The following is a 16,619-nucleotide window of genomic DNA, read 5'->3' on the forward strand; positions in this document are numbered from 1 at the left end:
TGGCCCTTAAACGTACAAAAAAGAGGAAATAATGTGTGCTGCCTAAACATAGCATACATTTATTTTTGTTAAATTAAAAATATAACCTTTGCTTAAAATTTTAATAGAAAAGTACTGGTATGTAGAAAAGGTATTGGCAAACGTTTATACGTTTAATGCGCATCATAGGAAGGAAGGCTTCTTTTGGTGCAAAGAAACGTTATCTTTGGCTTTAAAGTACTGTATTCTTAGAGATACTTTAAACACACAATGATGACTAAATAATTAAAAAAACACAAAGAATGAGAAGAAAAAAGCTTTAGCAAAGCAAGATTTTGGCCATGCCGACCCACTGCCTCTCATGTATGCATGTACACAAATATATAAACATATAATAAAGATATACATTGTGAATGACAGTTGAACAGACCAAAGGATGACCTAAATCCCCTCTACCTGTCTATGTGTGTTTGTATGTGTGAGGTTAGTGATGTCATCAATGATGTCATTTGAGATGTTATCAATGATGGAATTTAACGTGTAATGAGTGACGTAATATATGAGGTTATAAGCACGGCATGGTAGGGCACAAATTATAGTTAGCTCAGTAAATTATTACTGGTGAATTTGAGAGTTTTGTGGGGGTTTTAAAATGTAAGTTTTTATATTAATCCAATACCTGACTATATTTTCAATTCAACCTTTGTTTTTTTGTGAATTTCAAGTTTTTTTAAACAAAAAGCTATTATTAAAGTTCTTAACTACACCCTCACTTTAATATGTGTTTTATAGTGAATGTCTGAATTGTGTTTGATAATATTCAGCCAAATTCGTCACTCAGCACAGCGTGTGACTCTGCAAAGTACAGGGTTTGAAGTAGGGCTGTAATGAGGGCAGGCCTTGCACCCAACACTTATGGGTGGGTTAACTCTTCCTAGCAGGCACAGAAGAAGGCTGGCCCTGTAGCTATCCCCTCATTGGTGGCCAAACCCATGCGCACTGTGGATTTGGCTGTGCACAAACTACCTGCAGATGAGTATCTCCCAGCTGCCTTTGGCCCTCCATATAACCCCCCGAGATCTCCCATTACAGAAGGACTTCACTTTATAATTCCTGCATGGCCCTGTAGTACCCTGTGGGATCACACAGGAGGGCCAGAAGTGCCATGGGACCTCATGGCGAAGCCTCGCTGGTGCTGCAGGAGTACCGCAGCACCGGCAGCACAATTTTTTTTTTTTTATTTCAGCCTCAGTGTGGGTACCCCACCACAAGAGACAATGACTCAGGGCACTGTCCTATTATGGGTCAAATTGTAAGGACAGCATTCAACTGCCATAAGTGAAAATGCATTTTTAACACAATGGAGAAAGGACACACACTAGGATTATTTCAATGACCAAAATCTTATATTGTAACAAAATAGAGTGTATATACTTGAACTGAAAACTGTGACATTACTTCTCATTACATCACATCACAAACCCGCATTATCCCCTCTACCTGCTACCATTGCTCTTTGTCATGGTTTGGTTTCATTTAAAAATCAGAACTGTTGCACCCGTCAGCAGTAGAGTGATCTTCTCCCAAACCCTTTGCCTTACTCCTCCATTTATTCTGCTATAATTTTTGTTGTCCTTAGGACCCTCCTCACTTTACCACTGCTACCCAGTGCTAAAGTGCATGTGCTCACACCCTTAAACATGAAAAAATTAGCTTACACCCAATTGCCACATTAAATTTACTTGTGAGTTCCAAATAAAGTAGGGCAGAGGCAGTGTATTTAAAAAGATGGACATGTAGTTTTAGTTTTTACTTGTTCTGGTACTGAAAAAATCTTACATTCATTTTCACTACTACAAGGCCTGCCTCCCCATAGGATAGCATTGGTTTACCTTATTACATTTTATAAATGATAACTTTTAACTGGAAGTCTATGGATTTGTAATTTAAACCACTCTCTAATGGTAATGTTGAATTTTAAGTCACAATTCTGAAAATGCCACTCTCCCCAACTATTCTGTGCCTGTAGTCTATAGCCAGGGTTACATGACTAGGTGTGGCTGGCAGCTGATCTTTGTGTATTGCTCCCAAACAGTGAGACAAAGGGAAAGCAGGTGTTGGCAGGATTGGCCATTTCTTACTTGATAGGGAGGAGGGGCTGTCACCTATCACATTCGCATATCACAAAGACTCTGTCTCAGCACACTCACAAAGGGTTTCACATACAAGCTGGTGCCAGGGAAGGGAAGCAGTACATTCAAAATCCCTCTGAGGGTTGAAACCACCAGAACTTTATCCTATATCAAATTTGGCGCAAAGTATAAATATCAGATCCTCAGAATCAACTCTTCAGGTCACTTCTGTGGACTCTGCCAGGAAAAAGATCTGCCCAGCTGTAAAATCGGCGCTGCTGACCTGCTTTCTGACCAAGGACTGCTTTTCTGTCAAGGTTTGCTGTTGATGCATCAGGGCCCTCTGTTTCTGTGAGCTGACCTGCTGAGTCCAGCTGTGTGAAGCATGAACTCCAGTAAATTTTCACAGGTCAGTTGGCTGCCCCCCTGTTCAAAGCCACAGGAACATAACAGGCTACTTCGACATAGATGCATTTCTACACGCATCTCAATGCAGCCCGCCAACAAATTTGGCACAGTGCGACACAACTCATAACCTACACGGAAGCATATCATTGCAAGTCATCACAAGCACCGGTGGCTTCTTTGTCATCGACTCAGTCTGATGATGAGGCTCTTCCATTTTAGAGACACAGACGTAATCCTTCAGCAGTAGATGAAGGCTGGAAACTTCTTGCTTTACAATGCTAAAGTGATGCTGTGTTCTGATGATACACTAGTGTGCAACATCAGTGTAAGAATTTTGGTAGTTTTTTGATTGGGGTGTGAGCCGTAGTTAACAGCAACTACAATTCTTGTCAAGGTAAGGCGCAAGCAAACCTCAGATTAATCTGTGTTTATCCCCCTGATAACTTGGCCCAGAGCATTCAGGCTTAATTTAGAGGCAATGTATAAACTATTGGGATCCCACACCAGATTAGAAAAATAGAGAAGCCTTTAATAAATAAAACAAAAACAAAACAACAAAACCCTAATTAATGGAACCGAAGATATGCAATTTTAAAGATTTTGGTAAAAATAGTGCCAAAACGCACACAGCCCCAACTGTGAATATCTGGCTGTGTCAGACTAAGATAAATTCACAAGTTCAGGCCAACCATGATGTAGCATGGGCCAGATTCAGAGGCCCAGATAGGCCAGCTTAACAAAGTACCTTAAATCATGGTTTGCAATGCATTTTGAGGACCCTCTTTGAAGATATGCTACGCCACCGAATTGATGCATTGGTTCCAAGGTGCGGCAAAGCTGCAGTGTGAGGTCCTGTGTTGTGGTCGAGGATCCCACCGATATGGGCTTGCAATGCGAAGTCTGCCATCAAGGATGCATTGCGCAGACAGGACGATGCAGCGGTTTCACAGAGTTGTGAGGTTGCGATGCGGAGTCCGTCGTCGTCGTCAAGTCTGCAATTGGTGAGGGATCTGCAATTGGTGAGGGACTGTGGGCCTAAGCCCAAGATGTGTTGTGCAGTGGCAGTTCTAAAGAGGCTGCAGGCTGTGGAGGCAATGTTGGTCTTTGCAATGGGACTAATCCACGCGGCAACAGCAATACAACGGTTCTTCTCGGGGTTGCACCACGCAGCAGAGAAAATGCTTCAGTTCTGCCGGGTCCACAGAGGCAGTCAGAGCACATTAGTCCCACTTCCAAGGTTCCAGGACTGTAGTGGCACCACTTGGCAGGGTAGACTCACAGATGGGAGAGTCCAGGTGCTTGGGTTGAGGCTGTTGGAGACTTTTGTCCCTGAGGCACAAGTGAGGAGGCCAGACAACTAGCCCTTGAAGTCACTCTGGGGTTCTGGGTTCAACAGATGCACATCCAGTCCTTATCACCCAGGCAAGAGGGCAACAGGCAGCAGAGTGGCAGTCCTTTCAGCAGCACAGCAGTCTTTCCTGGCTGAGTATCCACAGGTCCATAAGTGTACTAAAGTGTTGGTGTCTGAGGTCCAGTATTTATGCCCAATTGCCAGTTGTATCTCTGAAGTAGGGAGACGCTTCCTGAGGCATGGGAGTAAAATATGCACTCCTTCTCTCTGCACACCTCAAAATAATGACAAACAATGGTATGTTGCTCATCAAAGATCACAAGGAGTCCTGAGACTAGACTGAGAGGAAACTGCCAGCTGATGACGGAACCTTGCAGCACCTGGAGCAATGCCCCAAACTACCCAAACTGGTGTAAACCAAAAGAGAATGAAAGGAAACCACTGGTGGCTGGGTGATCATCAGGGGAGTAAACCAACCCAGTTTCTTGTCCAGCGAGCTTGAAGTCGGAGATGCATAGGCACCATAGTCTCACCTAATGAACATGTCCATTGAAAGTTTTTAAGGTTGACGAATAATGGGGATTGTGAGTATCTGGTGTCTGGCAACTAATATGCGTTGACTGATGAATCAGTGGCAGGCAAGGATTCCTCTTTGGATAGAGCTACCTCTCTGGTTTTTAGCACCTTGTTGTGGGATGCAACATGCTATTTGACCTATGTTGATGATTAGGATGTAAGATGTTACTCTGCTGTCTCGGGGGAATGTGTAGCATTGGGGAGGTTTTTTGTATTGTTCTGGAAGAGAATGTTGTCGCTCTTGACATATGTACCTATGAGTGACTCATTAGCTCTCTTTTACTTTCTTCTCTTTTGAGGGCACATTCATGCCAGACATTAAAGAGACTGGTATCCCATCTTTTCAGATATTATAGATGGTGCCAATAGATAAATAGACTGTTCTGACATGGAACATCAGGGACATGAATAATGTAGCCAAGAGACATAACACGTTATCCTATTTGTTGCAAAGAAGAGCATAAATAGCCTACCTACAAGACACTCTCCTAATGAAGGGGTAGAGGGTGCTGCTGAGGAAGTGCTAGAGAGGCTAAATAGGCAGGGGCTGTAACACAGGTGAATCCTGGGATGCTCTTTGTGCCACTAGGAGTGCAGTTGGGCTGTAAAGGAAGATAACGTATTTCAGCAGGAGTGATGGCCTTATGGCCAAGATTTCTGTATAAAACGTCAAACACGTAGGCAGTTTAATACCTGACTGAAAGGATATGTACGCTTACCTGTGTTACTAAGAGGGTATTTTGACAGTGCAAAGACTGATTGAGACAGGTCCTGCACTTCGACTGCATTTATGTGCCATTGTGCATGTGAAAGAGCTTGAGTTGGTAGCTAAACTGGAGATCGGTAAATGTGTTGTTAGCTCTTAACCTGGGTTCAAAGACTATTTCTTCTTTTTGCACATACACAATTTACTAATCAGGTTCAATAAGGTATACTGCTTCAAAGATTTGTGGGAATCAATACACCATGTACAGTATTTATGCAGGACGCTTTTGGTACACAACACACTCTTGATATTATTACAATGGGATACATGTAGGACTGTGATTCACTCCACAAAACCAAGCCTGTGGTGTTGAAAGATCCAGTTTTTAAACAAAACATTAGGGATGAAATCAATCACTTCTTCAGAAAAAATTAAAACAGTCTCAAACAAAGTGGTAAAATAGTACACTGTAAGAAACTGGGTTATTGGTTGAGAGGGGTGGATGCCCCACACATGCAACAACCACAATCCTTGTGAGGATGACCCACACAAAGTTACTAAATTAACCTATGGGTAATCCTTTGGTGTCTTGGCACAAAGCAGTCAGGCTTAACTGTGTGAAGTATTTGTACAGCACACAAACAGTAATAAAGTGAATATATATCACATGAAAAATCCAAAGAGAATTTAGAAAAATAGAGAACATAATAAATAATAAAACTATACCAGAAAACCAAAAATCCAGTAGAACTGAAGATATTGAATTTTAAATTTTTTTGTGAAAGTGTTGAAAAGAAGCTGGAAGCAGCCCTCATGTTTATATTGTGCTAGACCAGGGGAAAGTATCAAGTTCCAGCTGACCAAGATTGAGCGCAGGCTGGATAAAGGGACTAGTTTAGACCTGCTGAATAATTACCTTCTAACGTCTGGCACAACGAGTTCTATTGGCATTGGAGAAGGCTGCAAGGAGGAGGCTTTGGCCCGAAGAGCAGGGTGAGCGTCAAGGATGGTGACTGCTTTAGCATGAAGATCAGGATGTCGCTGGAGCTTCATGTTGGGGATCACCACAGAAGAACTCTGTCGGCATAAAGTGCAGGTCTCGTATTGCCAGTCATCTCGATCAATCACTGTCGGAGAAAGAGCAGGTCCCATTGGAACTTCACATTGGCAGTCGTCGTGGGTAGCAGAGTCTTGGTACGAATGAGTCCGTTCACGGTCGTGAGGAGCTCAAACTTCAGGATTTTCATGTTTTTCTTTAGCAGGAGCTCTCACTGATACCAGCCAAGGGGAGAGGACTTGGGGTAGCACCTCTTGGGGATCAGGGCACACCCTAGCAGAGGCCAGCAGCAGGGTTCAGGCAGTTACAGTTGATCAAGCAGGCAGCTGTAAAGAGGCCTTTGGAAGCCTCTTACGTCCCTGTAGTTCAAACAGGAGGTCAGCAAACTGACCCCTGGAGTGTCTCTGAGTAGCCTAGATCCAGAAAAGCAAGTCCAATCTTCCTTTATCAAACACCAAGGCAGTCCTTTAAGCAGTATGACAGTCCTTCTAGCAGCATGAAAGTCCATCTGAATCGTCCACAGGTCCAAGAGTGTTTTGAATTGGGGTCTGAGAGTGCCAGGTTTATTTCCAGCACCAGCTTTTGGGTGGTCAACCCCTAGCATCCCCCAAACTAATTCTGACCAGTTCTTCTGTTGTTCCTGGGTTTGACGCCTAGCTAGGTGTTAGGACAAGAGCAAGGGCAGACTTGGTGATAGGTTCCTTTGTGTGTGCTGGAGCGAAGGCCCTTTGAAATATAGTTAAGGCTAGATAAAACTCCTCCCCCAGCCATCCTGCCAGAATGGCCCATCCTGTCCACATCTTAGCCCATTTGTCCTCATGTCTGGGAAGAATTAACAACCCATCACAGGGACACACTCACACAGTCATCTGACCCTGCCTACTGGCGGAAAGTCACAGTTGATTTGGGCACAGAAATGCCAACCTTCTAAAAGTAATATTTCTGGAATTGTGACATAATATCCTTTATTTTACCATTAAAAAGGATTTTAAATCATAATTCATTTGAGTATAAACAGCATATCCTTATCTGCTCCTAATAAAATATTAGTACTTATTAAATGTAACAAGGTAACCCAGTGTTAGTCAATGCGAAAGATAACCCTTCCAAAAGTAAAAAACAGCTTTAGCAGTTTTTCACTGCCAGGACATGTAAAACTTAAACCCACATATCCTACCTCTTAAAGTCCAAGCACCCTGCCCTCAGAGCTCAGAGGCCCTACCTTTGGGTTGACTTTTAAGTTTTACAAAAGGAGATCTGGGCCTGGCAAAAGGTTTATTTTGCCTGATCAAATTTGCATTTTAAATCTGCACTACAGGCTGCAGTGGCAGGCCTGAAACACATTTTCTAAACTCAAAGTCTCAACGTTCCATGGGCCTGGGCCACGCACAGAGCTGTTGAACCTGCTACTGGCAATGGAAATAGGTGAGGAGGGGATGTGCCCGGCCCAGCCCTGGCAAGCACAACGGACCTAGTCGGTGGGCCATATGGATCTCCAGAGGTCGGAAAAGGTCAACCTCAAGAGTGTAGGGAGGAGGACCCTTAGGAAGCCCTGGATGTCAAACCCCCTCCACTCATTCAGGAAATACGAAGAAGCAGAGGTTGTCCTTGTGGCTCCGGTCCTCGAGGTTTGTAATTTTGTTGTGGAGCAGCCACAGTTCTGAGTAGGGGTTGGCAGCAAACTCCGTTCTGCCGGTGGAGTTTGCGGAGTTTAGCAAAAGCTCAGCCATCTGCCACATGGCCAAGTTTACTGCCCACCCCTAGAATATTAATCAGCAGCCCTAACTTCTTTCCCTCTTTCTTATCTTAACCCCACCCAGACTGGATCTTTCCCTTTTGCACCCCAAGCTACCACATTTGTTGCCGCTCCTTTTCATCTGGTATTGGCCAAACAGCCGAGGGGGTGGGTTTGTGACGGCATGAGTAGAGCGGCGGAGTGATCTGCAGGGATTCCTAGCACCAAAGTAACAATCACCCAAATACATCTGAGGAAGGTCGGTGACCAAAGAATGCCACAAAAGTTGTAAGGTGCCACAAAAGCTGTAAGGGTGTGACTGTGGTAGATGGCAATAACTGAAGGCACCGGTGCAGTGGATTAGGATACTTATGGTGCACGGGAAAGAGGGGAAGCAATGTCCATTGAGCTCCTTACTAGGGGCAATGGAGGAGCTCACTGCCGTTAGAGAGCAAGTCTTCACTACAGAATGTGACTCCTCCTAAAAAAGCGGCTGCGGAAGGTGAGTGGTGCAGAGGGAAGGAGGAGGAGAGAGGAGGTGTACTGGGTGACAGATGAACTATAAAATTGTATCAGTGCCATTGGTGCAGAGGGTGAACGGAGAATAGGTTTTTACAGAAAAGGCGTTTTACAATGTGTCAGGCTTTGTGAGTGAAAGAACTGGTTGCATGAACCGGTTGCATGAAGAGGTGTGGTCAGTGCGAGCTCACTGTGTTGGGTCTGAAAGAGTATTCTATCTTGTTGGGGGGCAATTATGGGACATGTTGAGCTCTAGCTGGAATTGGCCCAAAAGTTCAGATTAAACAATAACCCGCCGAAAAGGCTCTGCGTCTGTCTCACCAGCTGAAACCTGGCAAAGGGCAAAAGAGGGTCTTGGTTAGAACTTATCATATAAAATGTTTCCGTACTTGCCTTCCACCTTCCAAAGAATGTGATAGAGTAGGCCGAAAGAATACATTTGCAGAGTTATAGATACATTGAAATGGTCCACATAGAAACGTATTCTGCACCCTGCGTGTAGATGTCAGCGTTGGGATGTGTATGAAATCAAAGGAGCCCATGAAGCCAGGGAAATTCAGCACTGTGTAAGTAAAGCAATAGGAAGCAGACACCTGGCTGGTCTCCTCCATATAGCCTTAATACTCTGCTGGGTTGCGGAAATCAACAGGATCTCACAGAATTCTTTGGTAACGCTGCAGAAGTGAAACTATGTGAACCCTACCCAGGCCTAGGTCTGAGTCACTTTCTGGTATCCAGTTGAGTTGTTCCTTCCTGGCCGACAGTTAGATCTCCACTCCTGCCACTCTGTCATTAAAGCCAGCTATGTTGGCCCTGATAGACTTAAATTCTGCAGAAAGGTTAATTATCCTGGTGACCATACCCTCAAGGCAGCGACCCACCGCAGTGATCTCATGAAGGATGCAGTCCATTGAATGCTCTGAGGGGGCAGGGGCTGGGTCCTGGGTGGCAGAAGCAGGTGGGGCAGCCCTGGGACATGGCTCTGAGATCATTTCCATAAAGAGCAGCTGTCAAGTGAAATTAACAGAAGGCACCGCTGGGGCCAGGGGTGGGAGAAAGAGGCACAGCAACCCAGCAGGTCTAGTGAGGGACCCAATGGCTAGTGATGTGGGCCACACTGCAGCAAGAAGGAGCAGGTAACAGGTATCTGGAGCTGTCTGGGGTCAGAAGGTGGGGCAGGGAAGGTGTGCATTGCAGGGGCCCTCCTCTGAGTCTCCCAATCCAGGTACCAGTGCAAGTTACAAGGGGGATGGCGGCCAGGGACGCTCATAACGACTCACAAATTTGGGTGCTTCCAGATGGGAAGAACATGCTTCAGGGATCCCAGATAGGGCAGAGGTCTGTCCCCGTGAGGTGAGGGGCTCACCAAGTGGTCCTGAACAAGGGGCAAGGCAGAGCATGTGGGCACGTATTGGGCAGGGTAAACCAAAATGTCCAGGCTGGAAAGGCAGTCCAGGGGAGGCTTAAGGGTGCACTGTGAGGGCCACAGAAGAGAAGTCAGGCAGATGGTCAAGTTCAGGGGGCCTCCGCAAGTGGTGTGGATAAGTGTGTTTCCTTGCAGGTCCAAGGCAGAAAAGGTAGTAAGCTCCCATGAGGCTCAAATCCAGGCAGACCTCTCCCAGGCTGCAGCCAGTGCCACACCCTAAGCGTGTTCGAATCACCAGCAGTAGGGGCACTACTGAGCAGGCCACCTCATGCCTGTGTAGTAGGTCCAAGAGGAGCCAGTTGGTAGCAGTCCCTCAGGCCGGTGGGAGGCCCAGGAAGAGCAAGGTGGAGCAAGGCTGAAAAGGGCCCTACCAGGACCCAGGAAAGGGTAGTGGGCACAAAACAGCAGAAAGGCCCACCACTACAACTCAGATACCTCCTCCAGCTCCTAACTGTATGTGTACCCCATACAGGTTGGCCATGGACAGGGGCATGAGTCCACCAGACAGGGCGATGGCACTTAGCGGTCAAGGGTCCCCACAGTCAATCCAGAAGAAGGTAGGGAGGGGTCCCACACTGCAGTGGCCCAAAACCCAGCTGGGCCGTGGTTAAGCAGTACCCCAGGTGCCCTGTTCTGGTCTGGTGAAGGAAGTGCAGAGTCAGAGACCCCAGCAGGGTGACAATGAAGGGCTACAGACCCCGAGTTCACTCAAGTTGGGGCCCCCACCCTCAATAAATTTGGTAGTATGGGGGGTGTAGGCCGCTCCCCAGGCATGTCTGCCGAGGTTGGGCCTGCCATCAGAGACAGGCCCGTTGCAGAAATGAAAGTGACACCAGACGGGCGAAGTCAGACCTAGGTGCAGGCTTCCACCACCACATTGAAACCACAAGGCTGTTTGGGGGGCCTAGAGCCCGCAGCGGGGCAAGAAAGCCTGGTGCGAGCACTGGAGGAGATGCTGTGTCTGTGGTGGCTGCAGCAGATGCTGCCGCGAAGGAGAGTTTGAGGAATGGGCCGCTCCTCAGTCATACGGCCCGCGTTTTCCACAAGTTGCTGGCGCCTGACCAGGCAGTACTCCAGAGCAGGGAAATGAAGGGTCTGGCAGTAGAACCTCTGATACTGCCTGGGGGGGACTTCACAGGGTCAGGCCTGACACCCCTCTCGGCCGCCGCAGTGTAAGATAAACAGCTTTAACCCCTGAGGCACCCCAGAGCCGCGTAGCTTTCTAAGCAGGTGGCCATCTTCGGCAGAGGCCAGACTATGCCGACCCCCAGTCTCTCCTGGACACTGTATATGAATGTCATATGGCATACAAATTCACAGAGATTTGACATACCCAAATGACAGAAACCAAATTGCGTGACCCAGAACAGGCAGTTCTGTGAGGAATTCACTTGCTAAATGTACACGCTTGCCCAACTGATTGAGGCTTATTTCGTGATTGAGAATTTAAACTGTCTAGATTACAATATGTTTATGTCCATGATCAATAGGGTAGGAGATAAGTTCAGATATTTATTGACCTTGCTAATCAGGGTGGATCTAAGGGGATCCTGTTGACCGAGACTCACAATGACTCAGAACACCGCAGGCAGGTTCAAACAAGGGTTTCACTGTTACATCTATAAGTTGTAAGCAGAGTGTAGTTGTGATGGCTTTTCACTCCCTGTTATTCTGCTTGGATAGGGCTGGCCTAATTTTCATATTGTCAAATTATGTAGTAGATTTGGAGGTGCCAATGACATATTAAGAATTCAAAAATGCTATTATTAGCTTGGTGGTACAAAAGAAGCCAGCAAATTATGAATTGCTTGTCAAGTGTTTAAGACCTATGGTACTGTACTGTCACCAACATTGCTCTCCTTGCATGACACTTTATCACAATAGGGAATATTGCCACGTATCATGAAGAAAATGCTGAAAGTGTTCCTCCTGAAACTGATTTGTACTGTGCATGACGAAACATATTTTAGGCCCCTGTTCTTGTTAAACACAGATTTTTGAATCCTCAATTTTTTTTTTTTTTATAACAGAGCATCCTGAAAGCTTTACAAATGCTGATTTACATGGACCAGAATGAGTTTCTGCTTGGTCAAAATGAGTCGCCCAACATCATACATCTATTTTATTTTCCTCATAAGGCATCAAAATCTGACATTAATTCAGTGGTCCTCACACCTGCTGGAATAAGCTGCCAATCACTCCCATGGCAAGGATAAAATAGTTCAAAAAGGGGATCTTACTGATCTTTTAAATCATGTTTTAAAACCAGGAACGTTTCTTTAAAGAACTAAAAGCTGTATTGCTGTCTTAAGTATGGAGTAATACCAGTCCTAGGTTGTCACTGTGAACACTACAATTTCCCTGCTCAGAAGGAGGGTTGTTCACCCTAGATTATGAACTGTATTACTTTGCAGCGCAACAGCAATTGTTAACAGGTACGTTGCTGTGCCTCCCTTAGGCTGCCTGCAACTAGTGACTGCCTGAGCTCCACTTAGTTCACTTGATGGGTCTACTATTTGCATCCAAGTGGAGGCGAAGACTGCTGCCAATTACGTAAAGTGGTCAGGCACTGATGGGTACAATGCTTGGGCAGGAAGCATTGCAATGCTGTGCTTCCACCCGGATTTGTGATAGTGGTACTCAATACTGAATGAGAGGTGACTACAGTATTATGACACTGTGTGATCTCTATGAAATGGGCATGTGGACGAATTTTCATGATCTGTCACGGAATCATGAAATCCCAAGGGGCTCAAAGGGCACTTCCTACATTACCGTAGATTAGTTGGCTCAGTACCTTCAATCCTGGGGTGTATCTTCACCCCTCAACTATCTGTTTTAAGTATTTTGCAATTGTTATCCACACTAGGAACCAGAAGGAAAGCAGTAATCATTTTTCTAAAGCTTATTTTACCAAATAGAATCAACCTCAAAGACCAGCAGGACAGACAGTTGGAAAACATGGGGAACTAACTGAAAGTAACTGGATTTCGGTCCTACAGCACTCACAGGGTATAGGAATGTCTCCTTTAAATTGCAGCAATTCCATTTTCTACAGAGAATGCTAATGACCTTGCAGAGATTATCCAAATATACCCTTAAAATTGCTTGAAATTAGACTAGGAGAGACATTACAGAGGCTGATTTCTACGATTTGGTCTGGATGAGACTGAGGATTGGTTACTGGGGAAATTTAATGGGTACACTGGAGCAGAGCATAGGCTGAACATCACTCCTGTTTCTTTTTCTATTCCCTCAATCTAAGAAGAAAAAAGTAGGAAACAGGTTCCTTGATTTGGTCCTAGCAGAAGCAAAGAGATATATTTAAAAAGGCTGGAGATTTCCTGGGGATCCAGTTCACAAGCAAAGATCAAGAGGTTAGAATGTTAGGCTGATATAGAAACTGAGGTCCTCCACATGGAAATACTTAAGAGGGAGGCCAGTAGAGATGCTCTACACTTAAGGGGAAGGCCAGTAGAGAGGCTCTACTTGTGAGGAGAGATAATGATGTATTTTAGAAATACTACAAATGATTATAAGCAATCCTCAAATGACATTAGTGATTAAGGGACTGATTTAGATTTTGGGGGACGGGTTACTCGGTCCCAACAGTGCCAAATATCCCATCCACCAAAGTATAAACTCCATAGGAAATATTGGGATTTATATTTTGGCAAATGGGATGTCTGTCACCTTTGTGAAGGAGTAACCCGAAATCTAAATCAGGCTCTAAGTCTTCAGGATTTCATTTGATGAAATAAACGGATCGCACAAGCTGTGCACTGGCTCTGCCCTGCAATAGGTGTCCCTTTCATGATCCTTTTAAGTAAGAAATAGTGAATCTGAAAATGGCATTAACATGAGTGTTCTTACATACGTATGCTGACCCATCTGCCTTCCTATATATATGAGGTTGTTAGTTGTGTGTTGGTTCACTCAACATGCCTTAAGACTTGGTACTACGTGCTTAATCTCTATGCCTGTTAGAATATGTGAATATGTTTTTAATGAATCAATTGGATTGCAATACTGTTTTTCACAGATTAATTTCACTGTGGTATGGATTTCATTTTATCCTAATAAAACTCAAATCAAAATTTTGACAGAAACATCACGAGTGACAATATTATGGCCATATTATGATCTCTTATTGTAGGTGTTGAAATTAAAAATTTACTGTCCTCTTATTTAGTGCTACAAATGTAGTGAGGTCAAAAGCACTGTATTTGGCACGTGGGTTATGCTTTGCTTGGCAGGTGTGTATGAAATGATTTGGAGTGTATCATAAGTTGGGAAAATCAAGGGGATTTCAGTTATATTTTATCACCACATCAGCAACTTAACTATTGAAAAGAATTTCTGAGTTTTTTGTTTAACATGCACTTAGGTGTTATGAATAAAGCTAATCATAACTTAATTTTAACTATTTTATGTTCTATGAATATATGTTTTTATGATGTACTACATCCACCACATCTATAAAATCTCCCCCCTCTTTGGGTGTCCAACACCGGCTATTTATGGCCTGTGGCCTGATCCTTCCTACAAAATTCTGGGTGGTCAACCCCTGTAGGTTGTCACATGGCCTACTGCACCGATCCCTGTTGTTTACAGCCACTTATTTTATGTAGCTGAGATGCCGCAAATCGATTTTTTAAATTTGGAATTCATGCTCCTGAGATCACTAGGATAATCTGCAGAACTCGGGGAGCGTCCTGGATGCAAAAATACCATGCCAAAATTGACTTTCTATAAATGATTTTAATGAGTCTGGCAATCAGACATACTCATCCTGTCCCTTTAAGCCTTATTTATTTATTTTTTTTCCAGCATAGTGCTTGTTGCACCATGTCAGGTAATGGTGGCCGCAACAAAAATATTTCTGTGATGGCCAGACAATCAGAGTGACTATTTTTGTTGATCCCACATGAAGCTACCGTGTCTAATCACATGTCTGTATTTTAAATAGATATTCAGGGTTAATTCCTTTTCAGATTCATTATATTGTGGAGGAGCTGCACAATAACTATCACGATATATCTATAATATAACCCTTCAAAGCCCAGGTGAAACCTTTTTGGAATATAAATGTCTCCAAACTAGTATCGGATTTAACATGAAAGGATGCTAAGTGACACCTTATGCCAAGTTGATATTATTTATAACATGTTTTGCTGTAGTGCAGAGCAGTTACGTATTGGAGTTAAAATGGAATCCACTCATTTTTGGCCTGCTTGCTCCCCAAATAATTTATCACCCCAGAGTTAACTCCATGAATCTTAGCATCCTGAAACTTAGCTATTCGATTTGAATGTGTGCAAAATGAAGAGCTAGGAGCAGGATATCAATATAATACAGAAAAACAAAGATGAAAAGAGCCAGGGTTCATGTTCTTCTGATTCTGCAGTCTCCTTAAGCTTATATTCCTACTATTTTGGAACTACATGCTTCCATGGAACAGGCAAACCATAATAATCAAACCTCAAAATCTCAATCAAAATATGTAAAGGGCATTATTACAAATGACAGGAGTTTATGGTGAACAAATTACAAAAAGCCAGTTCAGTTGGTTTGGTCAATAAGAATGTGAATTAAAGTGAATGTCAATCAAATTTTATCTGATGTATGCAACCTAAAACATGCACTTTAAAAAGGTATAAAGAAATAGTATCCTGGAAACTTCTCTCATCTGTTTGTTTCAACTTTGTTTCATTGTACAGAGAACTTTACACCATCTTTCACAATGGTTACAATGCTGTAATAATCAGACAAAACGATGAACTCGTTTGTAGATAGATTGAGAAATGAAAGAGAAAGCTGGGTGTGCCACTGAGCTGAGTAATTTGATGGTATTGGGTTTAGGATTTTTTCATCATTATTGTAATTGAGAAACTAAATGACAGTGACTGCTAAGCTTCTTAATTGCAAATTTGAATTTGGAAATGATATAGCCATCATCTTAACAAATGTACTATGCATGTTGACACCATCTATCTACTCTTTAAACAGTCCTCATGTGTACTGAATTACATGCAAGAGCTGCAGCGGCCCTACTTCAAGCTGTGAAAGGGTCCCCCAGGGTGCCATCTGATAGCATTGTTTTCCAAAACTTCTTCTGTAAAAATCACTTCTCCAAAATGTATTTCAAAAACATCTTTCACAATAATATTTGGCTGAGACTTCTATGTAGTGTAGGTTTTTTGACCAAAACATCTTTTCATAAATTTCACCCTTAACATCCTTTTATTTAATTGTATATTTTGTATGAATAAATGTTATTATTCACATATCTATTTTCATTCTCTCGTTCTCTCTCACGCACACCCACAAGTGTGTATGTGCACACAGAGATATTTGTGGTTTTACATTGTTTTCATATTTGTATTTGGGAAATAGCCTCCAATCTCCTTTTTATTTACATATATGATTTTGTTTTTTTATTGTTTATATGTGTGTGTAATCTTAATTTTTTTGTGGAGTATACTCTCTAAGCTCCCCAAGTCCGTTTTGTTATATGTTTTACGTGTGACTTTATAGACACCTCTCTGGGTACATTTACCTTGTTTCTCTCTTCACACGCACACACACACACACACACACACACACGTGTGTGTTTGTATATATATATATATATATATATACATATATGTATATGTATATATATATATAGGTAGATATATAAATTCCTTATTATAAGTATATTTACCCCTTTAATTTTACCTATTTAGTC

The 16,619-nt window shown here is 43.4% G+C and overlaps 1 protein-coding gene across 1 annotated transcript in view; it reads right to left on the reverse strand.

Moving 5' to 3' along the window:
• The window catches only part of STK39 (serine/threonine kinase 39), a 1,706,935-nt gene that overhangs the window by 543,780 nt on the left and 1,146,536 nt on the right, over window positions 1-16,619 (reverse strand). The window lies entirely within an intron of this gene.

Source organism: Pleurodeles waltl, chromosome 3_1, assembly GCF_031143425.1.
Source record: "Pleurodeles waltl isolate 20211129_DDA chromosome 3_1, aPleWal1.hap1.20221129, whole genome shotgun sequence".
Lineage (NCBI taxonomy): Eukaryota > Metazoa > Chordata > Amphibia > Caudata > Salamandridae > Pleurodeles > Pleurodeles waltl.